Below are 10,683 nucleotides of genomic sequence, written 5' to 3'. Positions count from 1 at the left end.
TCCGTAAGTCAGATCAAATTATTTTCAACATGAAAGTTGATCAGCAGATCGAGACGAACCCGGATACACGCCCCGTTCGTCTGTCACGCGTCCCTAGCATAGCAAACATGGAACTTTTCCATCGTTTCCAGTATAACCGGTAGTAGCCCGAGACCCGGAAAATATCGTGAGATATTCTTCCGACCCGTCTATGACGGATGTTGCTGCGTTAGCTCATGTCTAGCCTGCATCTTTCCATGTCATGCTTTGTGTTGCATCGGTGCTATTATTTATTGTTTCTTCCCCCTCTTCTTACCGGTAGACCCCGAGACTGACGCTGCTGCCGGGTACATCTACGACCCTGCCGATCAGTCCTTTGCCGCAGAGCAGCAAGGCAAGCAAATTCCCCTTGATCATTCCTATATCGCCTATGTCTTTCTTTCTACTGCTTGCATTAGTATTTTGCTACTGTTGTAGTTAGCTCCTATATCTGATGCATAGCCTATTTTTGATGAACTGCTACTTTCAGTCTTGTACTTTAAATATGCTTAGTATAGGTGGAGCAGTCTTCCCCTCTGACCCTGTAGTTCAGTTGCCCCGCTTGTTTTCAAATCTCGATCTCTGATCGACGAGCCAGACCCGACACAGCACATTCACCCCCTTCGTTGTACGACACTACACAGATACTATCGGGTACCGAGGGTGACACCTCGCTAAGTACTCCTGATGATATCTCTGTAGTATAGCTAGTCGGTCGTGGTTATCGAGGGTGATTCCTCTTTCACCATTCCCGATGACGTCTCTGTCGTGCCACCCCGCGAGTGTGGGACCCCCGAGGGTGATTCCTCTAAGCCCACCTTGACGGGTACATCGTTCGGAATCCAACATGGGTGATACCTCGGATTCCCCCGATGTTACAACCACACAGTTACTCGACCATGTTACTGGGATCTTCGGTGATTGGTTGTAAGACGGGTGGATTCCCGCGAGACTATGTTGCTGGCCGAATTAAAATGCTAATGGATTTGGGTATTTGATCTGGGTTGGTCGGAGACCTTTTCGCACTAACCGGCTACGCGGGAAGAATTATGGGTACTCGGCGTCGCGGTATCAGCCGAAGCTTTTCAGATGCCAGCAGTGTAGCGGCGCGCGCCCGAGTGGTCCCGAGATGCATCGCACTTGTGATTAAGGGATGCTAGGACTGACGTCGGCCGCCCACGCCACGTGCAGGAGCGTGAAGGGGAACTGGGCCCACGAACCCTTTGTGCTTAGGATTTAGACCGGCGGGCTGGCCTCTCTGATTAGTCTTAGGTGGGGCTGCGACGTGTCGATATTCCGAGGCCGGGCAGGACCCAGAAAAGTATGTCCGGCCAGAGTGTTATCGAGCGTGACGGGACATATGGTGCACCCTTGCAGGGATGAAAATTAACTATTCGAATAGCCGTGTCCACGGTTACAGGACGACTTGGAGTTGTGCCCCGATCTTATACAACTACAATTGTTACTTAACTGGAATTAGTTTGCCTCGGGATTGCTTCCTCGCAGGGAGTCGAGGGAGGATCTTTAGCCGTGACCTCACTTTAATATTGCTGCAACAATATGACTATTAATGTGTTACCCCTGTTCTACTCTCGTCTATTGCTGCAAGACCCTGAAGATGCTAGTCTTCGATAGGACTAGGCCTTCTCTCTCTATTCTCGTATTGCTGCAGTCAGTCCACATATAACCCCCCTTCTTTGATACTGATGCATAAATAGAATAGTTCTGATGTAAGACTTGCGAGTACTTTGGATGAGTACTCACCGCTGCTTTGCTCCCCCCTTGTCCCCTTGATCCGTTTGCTGCGACCAGATGATGAAGCCCAGGAGATGGAGGTCCCCGCCGCCGACCACTGCTACCCCGACGGTGCCTACTACTACGTGGAGGCCGCTGATGATCAGGAGTAGTTAGGAGGTTCCCAGGCAGGAGGCCTCGCCTCGTTCGATCGTTGTATCTTTTGTGCTAGCCTTCTCTAAGGCACCCCATGTTTTATGTCTGTACTGAGATATTTGTTGCTTCCGCTGACTCGTGTGTTTATCGAGCTTTCGTATTCTAGCCCTCGAGGCCCCTGGCTTGTAATATGAAGCTGATGTTATTTTATTTGTGTCTAGAGTTGTGTTGTGATATCTCCCCGTGAGTCCTTGGGTTTGATCGTACGCACTTGCGTGTATGATTAGCGTACGATTAAGCCGAGGGCGTCACACGTTGGTATCAGAGCCAACTGCCTGTAGGTAGCACCCTTTCCAACTCCTTGGCCGAAGTTGAGTCTAGTGTCTAAAAAACTTTACTAACACTGATGTTGTGGCTTACGGGCCCACATCTCAATTGGGTGGTATTAGTATCTTTTACTCCTTTCCTATACTCTGGGCTCTACTTTCTCTTCTCTTTCGGGTCAAAGATTTTACTAACTCTAACATTAGGTTCTCGAATCACATCGATCCGGAACGCTGGACTATCTACTCTTTTTCTCCTGAATATGTATTACACACACTGTCATTGACATCCGTCAATCTTATTTTCAGATGCGTCCCGCAAGACAGCACGTGCGCCTGACACAGGCCACTGAGACGACTGGGTTCCCGGCCATTTTGGTCGATCTCCTGACCAGGCTGGGATATCGCTGGTACCCCGAGTACACTGTGTTCGAGGATTTCCGCGAGTACAACCAGTACCAGTACCAGGCTGAGGTTCGCATCTTCGACCAGAGGGGCGGCGAGACCCTCGAGCGCCACGTGTTCTGTGGTATTGGAGTGTCGGTCGAGATGGCCGTCCATGATGCGGCCTACATCGCCATCACCCGTCTCCGTGGAGCGTACCCTCACCTGGAGGAGAGCCCTTTCAGATACATCCCGCATACTCCTGCTGGGGATGAGACTGGGTCTGATCTCACTGCCTACGCTTCTGACGTTCGGGAGCGCAGCGACCGTTCCTACGTCGCTGTCTGCGCCCCCTACGTGACGCGTCGCTACGACGCGCGGGTTCTGGTGCAGTACACTGAGGCAATGGATCGTGCTTTCCGAGCTCTGACTGTGGAGCTGTATGCTACGCGCGCTCGTCCTTACGACGCGTTGACAGAGCTGCAGCCATCACACTGTCCGAGGGTTCCACCTATGCGCATCCGCGAGCCGAGCAGGACAGAGCTACCATCAGCTCTCGAGTGGACTGATGTTGGGGGTAGAACCCCTGCACTTGGACCTCAGCTGCTCGACTGGATGCGGTACCCTCACCAGAGTCACAACGGGACACAGGGTCCTGTCCCTACCTTCTATCACCGCCAGCTACCAGGATTCGATCGTCCTCTCCGACGTTGATGTAGCCTTATCGCTACATCTCGTTGTGGTACTCTTCCACCGCGTGCCTGCGCGCCGCCTAGTGAGTCCAGGGTATCGTCAAATGCGTCCGGGCTATCGCCAAATTTCGAGTTTTTAATCGTTAGTCTGTAATCGAACTTATGTATGGGTCTGTATGTCGAACTCAACTACTATGGAGTATCTATCGCATTTCCCTTTCATTATGCTTGATTACTTCATGAATGCGTGCGATGCCTTTCAATTACTTTAAGCTAAACTACCCCTGCTAAATATTTAATAGGATGGTTAGACGAGTTGGCCTCCCGCGTGGCCCTACCAACGATGCACCACCCCCGCCTCCTGAGTATATGGCGGGGATGATCCAATAGTTTGAGCTCAACCGCCAATTTATGCAAGGGCTCATGGATCAATTCCAAAGGCCGAACATGAACCAACCACAAGGCGTGACACTGCAAGACTTCTTATATACCTCACACAGCGACTTACATGTGGAAATCGGACAATTTATAAAAGTATTCGTATTGTTTCGGTCCATCATGATATATTTTCTCTTATGTGAAAATAAAAAAGCTTTTTGAATAGACAAATCCACATATGCTAGTAGTCCCGCTTCATTTCTTGCTTCCGAAGTTATCTCTACACCAATATGTAGCTCCTCCACCAACTTATATGTGGAAATGATATAATTTCAACACTTTTATCATGACCTTTTTCTTCATTACTATAGGTTTTCTCTTCCTAGGGAAGTGTGATATTTTTCAAATAGGGTAGTCGCCATATTACGACATCATTTTCTTCATTTCATAGTTTGCCACAACACTGTGCAGCAGTATGTGGCTCCCCCTTATGTAGAAATTATACATCATTAGCATCATTTTCGCATCATCTTAATCTGTCACTTTAGATTTTCGTTCGTCTAAAACTTAAAACTAATTTATATGGTATTGTCGATAGATTCGACTATTTTATTATTACAGGATAGTTTTTGTTGCGTTATGTACCCCAAACAACAACTTACATGTGGAAATCTGACAATTTGTAATATGTTTTGTACCAGTTCAAACCATCATGGTATATTTTTCACTTCTGTGAAACTGAAAAGTTGTTTAAATAGCGAAATCGACATACGCTATCAGTTATGCTTCGTTTGTTGCTGTCAAAGTTGTCTCTGCAGCAGTATGTAGCTCCTCTAAAAACTTATTTGTACAAATGATATAATTTTAGCACATTTTCATAAACTTTTCATTCATTACTGTAAATTTCCCTACCGTGTAAACTGAAACATTTTTCAAACAGGTTAGAATTCATATTACAACAACCTTTCCTTCATTTCATGCTTCAGGATTTGTCTCTGCAGCAGTATATGGCTCCTCTTATATATGAATCTTACATCTTTAGCATCATTTTCGCACCCTCTTGATTCATCACTCTAGATTTTCACTTCATGTGAAAATGAAAACTTATTACATAGCATCTCGACATATTCCACCCGCCTTTCCATCATTTCAATTTTCAAGAATAGTTACCGTTGCATTGTATACCTCGCACAATGACTTACATGTGGAAATCGGACAATTTGTAATATTATTCGTATATTTTCAGTCATCATGGTATATTTTCTCTTATGTGAAAATAAAAAGTTGATTAAATAGACAAATCGACATATGCTAATAGTCAGGCTTTATTTCTTGCTTCCGAAGTTGTCTCTACAACAATATGTAGCTGCTTCAACCACTTATATGTGGAAATGATATAATTTCAACACTTTTCTCGTAACCGTTTTATTCATTACTATAGATTTTCTCTTCCTGGAGAAGTTGAATATTTTTCAAATTGGGTAGTCGCCATATTAGGAAATCATTTTCTTCATTTCATAGTTTGCCACTACTCTGTGCAACAGTATGTGGATCCGCCTTATGTAGGTAGTATACATCTCATTAGCATCATTTTCGCATCATCTTAATCTGTCACTTTAGATTTCCGTACGTCTAAAACTCAAAATTATATTATATGGCATCGTCAACAGATAACAGTAGGCTTTCGACTGTTTCATTATTACAGGGTAGTTTTTGTTGCGTGATGTACCTCAGACAACAACTTACATGTAGAAATCGGACAATTTGTAATATGTTTTGTACCATTTCGATCCATCATGGTATATATTTTCTCTTCTATGAAACTGAAAAGTTGCTTAAATAGCGAAATTTACATATGCTATGAGTCCTGCTTCATTTGTTGATGTTGAAGTTGTCTCTTCAGCAGTATGTAGGTCCTCCAAAAACTTATTAGTAGAAATGATACAATTTTAGCACATTTACATAACCTTTTCATTCATTACTGTAAAGTTCCCTATCCTATAAATTTAAACATTTTCAAAACAGGATAGAAGTCATATTACAACAACCTTTCTTTATTTCTTGCTTGGGATTAGTCTCTACAGCAGTATGTGGCTCCTCTTATATAGTAATCACACATCTTTAGCACCATTTTCATACCCTCTTGATTCATCACTCTAGATTTTCACTTCATGTGAAAATGAAAACATATTTATATAGCATCTCGACATATTCAACTCGCCTTTCCATCATTTCAATCTTCAAGAGTAGTTACCGTTGCATTATATACCTCACACAACGACTTACATGTGGAAATCGGAGAATTTATAAAAGTATTCGTATTGTTTCGATCCATCATGATATATTTTCTCTTATGTGAAAATAAAAAAGCTTTTTGAATAGACAAATCCGCATATGCTAGTAGTCCCGCTTCATTTCTTGCTTCCGAAGTTATCTCTACAGCAATATGTAGCTCCTCCACCAACTTATATGTGGAAATGATATAATTTCAACACTTTTATCATGACCTTTTTCTTCATTACTATAGTTTTTCTCTTCCTGGGGAAGTAGGATATTTTTCAAATAGGGCAGTTGCCATATTACGACATCATTTTCTTCATTTCATAGTTTGCCACAACACTGTGCAGCAGTATGTGGCTCCCCCTTATGTAGAAATTATACATCATTAGCATCATTTTCGCATCATCTTAATCCGTCATTTTAGATTTCCGTTCGTCTAAAACTGGAAATTAATTTATATGGTATCGTCGATAGATTCGACTATTTTATTATTACAGGATAGTTTTTGTTGCGTTATGTACCCCAAACAACAACTTACATGTGGAAATCGGACAATTTGTAATATGTTTTGTACCAGTTCAAACCATCATGGTATATTTTTCACTTCTGTGAAACAGAAAAGTTGTTTAAATAGCGAAATCGACACACGCTATCAGTCCTGCTTCGTTTGCTGCTGTCAAAGTTGTCTCTGCAGCAGTATGTAGCTCCTCTAAAAACTTATTAGTACAAATGATATAATTTTAGCACATTTTCATAAACTTTTCATTCATTACTGTAAATTTCCCTACCGTGTAAACTGAAGCATTTTTCAAACAGGTTAGAATTCATATTACAACAACCTTTCCTTCATTTCATGCTTCAGGATTTGTCTCTGCAGCAGTATATGGCTCCTCTTATATAGGAATCATACATATTTAGCATCATTTTCACACCCTCTTGATTCATCACTCTAGATTTTCACTTCATGTGAAAATGAAAACTTATTTATATAGCATCTCGACATATTCCACTCGCCTTTCCATCATTTCAATTTTCAAGAGTAGTTACCGTTGCATTGTATACCTCACACAACGACTTATATGTGGAAATCGGACAATTTGTAATATTATTCGTATATTTCGGTCCATCATGGTATATTTTCTGTTATGTGAAAATAAAAAGTTGTTTAAATAGACAAATCGACATATGCTAGTAGTCCGGCTTCATTTCTTGCATCCGAAGTTGTCTCTACAACAATATGTAGATGCTTCAACCACTTATATGTGGAAATGATATAATTTCAACACTTTTCTCGTAACCGTTTTATTCATTACTATAGATTTTCTCTTCCTGGGGAAGTTGAATATTTTTCAAATTGGGTAGTCGCCATATTAGGACATCAATTTCTTCATTTCATAGTTTGCCACTACTCTGTGCAACAGTATGTGGCTCCGCCTTATGTAGGTAGTATACATCATTAGCATCATTTTCGCATCATCTTAATTTGTGACTTTAGATTTCCGTATGTCTAAAACTCAAAATTATATTATATGGCATCGTCAACAGATAACAGTAGGCTTTCGACTGTTTCATTATTACACGGTAGTTTTTGTTACATGATGTACCTCAAACAACAATTTACATGTAGAAATCGGACAATTTGTAATATGTTTTGTACCATTTCGATCCATCATGGTATATATTTTCTCTTCTGTGAAATTGAAAAGTTGCTTAAATAGAGAAATTTACATATGCTATGAGTCCTGCTACATTTGTTAATGTCAAAGTTGTCTCTGCAGCAGTATGTAGCTCCTCAAAAACTTATTTGTAGAAATGATACAATTTTAGCACATTTACATAACCTTTTCATTCATTACTGTAAAGTTCCCTATCCTATAAATTGAAACATTTTCAAAACAGGATAGAAGTCATATTACAACAACCTTTCTTTACTTCATGCTTGGGATTAGTCTCTGTATGTGGCTCCTCTTATATAGTAATCACACATCTTTAGCACCATTTTCGTACCCTCTTGATTCATCACTCTAGATTTTCACTTCATGTGAAAATGAAAACATATTTATATAGCATCTCGACATATTCAACTCGCCTTTCCATCATTTCAATCTTCAAGAGTAGTTACCGTTGCATTATATACCTCACACAACGACTTACATTTGGAAATCAGACAATTTATAAAATTATTCGTATTGTTTCGGTCCATCATGATATATTTTCTCTTATGTGAAAATAAAAAAGCTTTTTAAATAGACAAATCCACATATGCTAGTAGTCCCGCTTCATTTCTTGCTTCAGAAGTTATCTCTACAACAATATGTAGCTCCTCCACCAACTTATATGTGGAAATGATATAATTTCAACACTTTTATCATAACCTTTTTCTTCATTACTATAGGTTTTCTCTTCCCGGGGAAGTGGGCTATTTTTCAAATAGGGTAGTCGCCATATTACGACATCATTTTCTTCATTTCATAGTTTGCCACTACACTGTGCAGCAGTATGTGGCTCCCTCTTATGTAGAAATTATACATCATTAGCATCATTTTCGCATCATCTTAATCTGTCACTTTAGATTTCCGTTCGTCTAAAACTGAAAATTAATTTATATGGTATCGTCGATAGATTCGACTATTTTATTATTACAGGATAGTTTTTGTTGCGTTATGTACCCGAAACAACAACTTACATGTGGAAATCGGAAAATTTGTCATATGTTTTGTACCAGTTCAAACCATCATGGTATATTTTTCACTTCTGTGAAACTGAAAAGTTGTTTAAATAGCGAAATCGACATACGCTATCAGTCCTGCTTCGTTTGTTGATGTCAAAGTTGTCTCTGCAGCAGTATGTAGCTCCTCTAAAAATTTATTTGTACAAATGATATAATTTTAGCACATTTTCATAAACTTTTCATTCATTACTGTAAATTTCCCTACCGTGTAAACTGAAACATTTTTCAAACAGGTTAGAATTCATATTACAACAACCTTTCCTTCATTTCATGCTTCGGGATTTGTCTCTGCAGCAGTATGTGGCTCCTCTTATATAGGAATCATACATATTTAGCATCATTTTCGCACCCTCTTGATTCATCACTCTAGATTTTCAATTCATGTGAAAATGAAAACTTATTTATATAGCATCTCGACATATTCCACTCGCCTTTCCATCATTTCAATTTTCAAGAGTAGTTACCGTTGCATTGTATACCTCACACAATGACTTACATGTGGAAATCGGACAATTTGTAATATTGTTCGTATATTTTCGGTCCATCATGGTATATTTTCACTTATGTGAAAATAAAAAGTTGTTTAAATAGACAAATCGACATATGCTAGTAGTCCGGCTTCATTTCTTGCTTCCGAAGTTGTCTCTACAACAATATGTAGCTGCTTCAACAACTTATATGTGGAAATGATATAATTTCAAAAAAAATTCTCGTAACCGTTTTATTCATTACTATAGATTTTCTCTTCCTGGGAAAGTTGAATATTTTTTCAAATTGGGTAGTCGCCATATTAGGACATCATTTTCTTCATTTCATAGTTTGCCACTACTCCGTGCAACCGTATGTGGCTCCGCCTTATGTAGGTAGTATACATCATTTGCATCATTTTCGCATCATCTCAATCTGTCACTTTATATTTCCATACGTCTAAAACTCAAAATTATATTATATGGCATCGTCAACAGATAACAGTAGTTTTTGTTGCATGATGTACCTCAAACAACAACTTAAATGTAGAAATCGGACAATTTGTAATATGTTTTGTACCATTTCGATCCATCATGGTATATATTTTCTCTTCTGTGAAACTGAAAATTTGCTTAAATAGCGAAATTTACATATGTTATGAGTCCTGCTTCATTTGTTGATGTCAAAGTTGTCCCTGCAGCAGTATGTAGCTGCTCCAAAAACTTATTTGTAGAAATGATACAATTTTAGCACATTTACATAACCTTTTCATTCATTACTGTATAGTTCCCTATCCTATAAATTGAAACATTTTCAAAACAGGATAGAAGTCATATTACAACAACCTTTCTTTATTTCATGCTTGGGATTAGTCTCTTAGTATCCGCATAGATGCGTTCCCCGTGACTGCTGGTCGCACTTTACGAGAATAGAATATATATAATGAAAATAATAATCTAGCATCATAAATGTATTGAAAATTAATAGAAGTATATCATACTACTACTTACCTGAGCCGCTCTAAAGGTCAGCTTCTCAGGAAAGTTACCGGGAGTCACGCACTTGAACCGCTTCCAAACCCTGCCCGACAAGGATAATGATTTGCTAAGTTTTTCATTAATTGATATATTAGCAAATCATCGAAAGAGACCGATAGAGCGCAAGAATGATTAAAATTACCCTTGGAGCATGTCCTGTAGGCTTTGGAACTGTTCCAAGGGTCTCGATAATGGGTCGAAGGCATCAACTCTTCCCTTATCAATTTGAATGTCCAACATAATCCAATGGAAGCTGCACATGTATATATATATATATATATATATATATATATATATATATATATATATATATATATATATATATATATATATATATATATGTCAGTAACTTATCAATTACACTTATAAGTGAATGGACACAACAGAGTAAAGACCCTCACCTAAAGTTAGTTGTATGGAAATAGTATGTGGTCACAGAAATTTTGATCTATTAGAAACCTTAGAAGGTTTTCCTCGGTCTC

This window comes from Hordeum vulgare, chromosome 6H (genome assembly GCF_904849725.1).
Source record: "Hordeum vulgare subsp. vulgare chromosome 6H, MorexV3_pseudomolecules_assembly, whole genome shotgun sequence".
Classification (NCBI taxonomy): domain Eukaryota; kingdom Viridiplantae; phylum Streptophyta; class Magnoliopsida; order Poales; family Poaceae; genus Hordeum; species Hordeum vulgare.
This window is presented reverse-complemented; position numbering follows the sequence as displayed.